Here is a 3473-nt window from a genome sequence, read left to right as displayed (position 1 = left end):
AGTGTCTATACAGCAGACGTGAATTCTGTGATGTTTTGTTTCTAAGTTTAGCTTCAAGACTGACTGTTAATGTGCTGGGTGTGGCGGCCCACGCCTATAATCCCAGCACTCCAGAGTCGAGGCAGGAGGATTACTGCAAATTCAAGGTTTGCCTGGGCTACCAAGTGAGTTCAAGTTCAGCCTGAACATAGTGAAATCCTGTCTCAAAAAGACCAAAGAAAGAAAAAGGACTACTAATGATTCATTTGACAGAAGTTACACAAGTAGACAGGAGGAGCTGGGGAGATGCCTCAGTGGAATAAGCACTTCCCTGGCAAGAGCAAGGACCTAAGTTCAATCCCCAGTTCTGCCCAAAAAAAAACAAAAACAAAAAAAAAAAACACAAGTAGACAGGAGATCAAATGGTCTGCCCACCATCCAGACCCATGTGGCTGGACTACCACAGTGTGGCAGGGCTCTCGGCAGGGCTGTGTCCTCCACACTCAGAACCACACTGACCTAGCCAGAGAGGGCTCAAAGTCTACAATCTATCAGTGAAAACCCAACACCAAGAAACCACTGGGGAGAATGTTCCAAACACCAACCAAGTCAGAGACGCAGGATGCTGCAGAGGGGCAGGGCAAAACCACCCATTTGAGGGAGCTGGTGAGAGGCCAAGAAACGCAAGGAGGAAACCCAGACATCTGGGGGCTGAGTGAGGGAGCCCAGACAGCCAGGGCCAGAAAACAGACAGCGCCAGGTCCCTTGAAAGAGCATTCTCTCTCCATGTCTTCCAGGAGAATTCTGAAGTAGAAGTGTGTGTGTGTGTGTGTGTGTGTGTGCGCACGCGCACGTGTCTGTGTACATACTGGCCAAGGGGTACAGCTTGCTCATGTTGCTTTACCTTTGGATACAAATGTACCTTGAGGATCTTTTAAAGTGAAATGCAGAAAAACAAGGAGTCTAATCTGTTAAGTTTCTCCTAAACAACCTAAAGGACCTGCAGCGGCCGCTTCCCACCTGCGCCAGCCCACTGCAGGCTGCCTGCCCTCCAGGCTGCCTGAACTCCAGCGCTGAGCAGCGAGCGATGATACCGTGTTTTAGCTCACGCCCTCTGAGCACAGGCTGTGAAGCGCTTCCACCTCTCATTTTAGGAAACGGAAGTGATGTGGAAGCGCCGTTTGCAGAGGATCTGGATGGGAAAGCGAATCCCTGAGCCTCTGGGGGAGTTGTTGGGAGTTTCCAGTTCATTTGTGAAAAAAGTGAGCTTACCAGTTTTTGCAAACACCACACAGCACCCACTCGCAGCTCCAGCTGGCAGTCTTGAGCTCCTCAGTCCCTCCGCCTCGTTTCCAAAGCCAGGAAACCATTCCCAGGGGCTCTGCCACCACCCAGGCCACAGGTGGAACATGCACATCCCAGAAGGTCTCGCAGCCTGGCCTGGCCAGGCCTGTCAAGCCAGCCCACGTGAACCAGAAAAGGACCCATCAAATAAATAAATAAATAAATACATACATACATACATACATACATACATAAAATCTTTTTTTAAAATGTTGGCCAGTAAAAAGAAAAGGACCCATCATTCAGCATCACCATGGGGCCTCTGAGCACCTATCTTCAAAGCTAACTCAGTCTGTGCACCCCCGGGAAGATTTCTGGAGAATGTGATGTGGGTTGAGAGCAGTTCTCAAAGGCTGTGTGTACTAGATCTGCATTTGCTGGAAAAGCTCAGGAATCCCCAGCACAAATGACAGAGGCTGGGAACTCCACCGGGTCCAGCTGAGCCTCCCGAAGGTGCAAGCGCCCAGCATTTGATAAGGCAAAATTCAAAATCCACAAGGAAGCCGGGCTTTCACAGGGCCACCCACAGGAAGGGGTCCTTTCCATGTAGGTGGGGCAGCAGTGACTGAGTGGCCACCTCTCCAGGTGGCAACCTGGCACCGGGGTCCTTCCTACATCTCCATCAGTTTCGCTGCTCCGCAGCACAAGAGCTCTAACACTCTCCACTCCTGCACAAAGTTGTCAACGTGAGCGAGCCTGGGGAGCCACAAGGCCAGCTTCCCCAGCTTGTCCAGTGAAAGCTGCGCCCGGCCTGCTGCGCACATCTTTGGTCAGGCTCCAGGGCCAGCCTCTGGGTCTAGCACTCTGCCCAGAGCGCCTGATCACCACTCTCTCCACAACCCCCATATGCACCTTCAATTCCTGGCGTTAAATCACACCCCTTTTGCCTAGGAAGCCGTCGTGGGTGAGTTACAGCCTAGAGACATTTTGGTAAGTTAAAGCAGACTAAGTTAGTTTATTAGTCATTTTTAGACCTGAAAACCACTATCCAGAACGAGTCAAACAGCAACACGAAATACACCCATATGGAGTTTCCCTCCTACAAAACCCTTCCGAGGAGCCAAGGCAGGCCGCGACCAGGAAGAGTCCATAGGTCCTACCTGTGGCTCCCCAACAGGCCCTGCCCAGCGGCCCTGGGGTTCCCCTCCTTCTGGGTCAACCCTCGGGCAGGCCCTGAGACGTCCAAGGACCCTCGGCCGGGACTGGGGCCCGCTCATCCCATTACAGGCACGAACTTGGCGAAATCGGCCTCAGACTTGTTGGCAAAATACACAAAGCCAAATAAAGGAGAAACTGAGGCGGCGGCGGCCAAGTCCGCACACGGCGCTGCTTTGTCCCGGGGCTGTGGACAATGCCGGCGAAAGTCAGGTGCCCGGGGTCCCCGGACCAGCAGCCTTTCCAGGCCAATCCTCGTGGTCCACGACTGAAGCCGTCTGCAAACAGAGCCCCTCCACACAATGCCAAGCGCGCCGCGCTCAGCGGGGAGTTACGGGCGCCGCCGGGAAAGTCGCCTCCGACTCCTCCGGAGCCACCGGGCGGTGGAACCGCCTGCGCGCCCCGCGAGGGCAGGGACAAGGGAAACTTTGCTTCCGGCGGCGGCGGCGGCGGCGGCGGCGGCGGCTGGAGTCCTGGAAATCCGGCAGGGCGCAGGGCCGGGAGCAGCACAAAAGCGCCTGGGCCGCGCAGGGACCTCCCTCCGGCGAGGTGACAGCAGCTGCGGCCCGATCGTAAATAGTTCCCTCCGCACGCCAAGTTCTGGGCCCGGCATCGCCGCCGCCCACCCTGCGCGCCCCACGCCCGCCCCCGGCTCGGGCTCCACGCGAGCCCCGGCTCCTGGCACCCTGGGTGGGGTTCGGGGGAGGGGATGGGGTGAAGAATCGGGGTGGGAGACCAGAATGGGAGACTGGGATGGGGTCTCCAGAGACCAGGGAGGGGCCAACGGGGGTGCAATGCGCGGCGGGGACCCAGGCCTCGCGCCCCAAGTTCTCGCCCCGCTCACCTCGCCTCGCGGAGCCCCGGGTGCGCGGGTCCCGGCGGCGCCGCCTTTGTCCTTGCTGCTGCTCCACCGGGGACGCTGCGGCCGCCGACTCGGCCCGGGCGCCCCAGCCCCGCGCTCCGCCCAGCGCTCGGCGATCCTGGTTCCTTGCTCC

The 3473-nt window shown here is 57.3% G+C and overlaps 1 protein-coding gene across 4 annotated transcripts in view; it reads right to left on the bottom strand.

Moving 5' to 3' along the window:
* Nck2 (NCK adaptor protein 2) overlaps nt 1-3473 on the bottom strand; it is a 100862-nt gene that overhangs the window by 97208 nt on the left and 181 nt on the right. For 3 of the 4 annotated variants that reach the window (XM_023717515.1, XM_023717516.1, XM_023717517.1), the window contains exon 1: nt 3323-3467. The exons of the other annotated variant lie outside the window; for it this stretch is intronic. The gene's annotated coding sequence lies outside the window, so the exon portion shown is untranslated. Of the gene's footprint in view, nt 1-3322; nt 3468-3473 lie in introns of those variants that run through there. 4 annotated transcript variants of the gene reach the window in all.

Source organism: Octodon degus, unplaced genomic scaffold (assembly GCF_000260255.1).
Source record: "Octodon degus isolate 3935 unplaced genomic scaffold, OctDeg1.0 scaffold00052, whole genome shotgun sequence".
Lineage (NCBI taxonomy): Eukaryota > Metazoa > Chordata > Mammalia > Rodentia > Octodontidae > Octodon > Octodon degus.
Note: the sequence above shows the minus strand (reverse complement) of the source record. Positions and strands in the feature narration are given on the sequence as shown.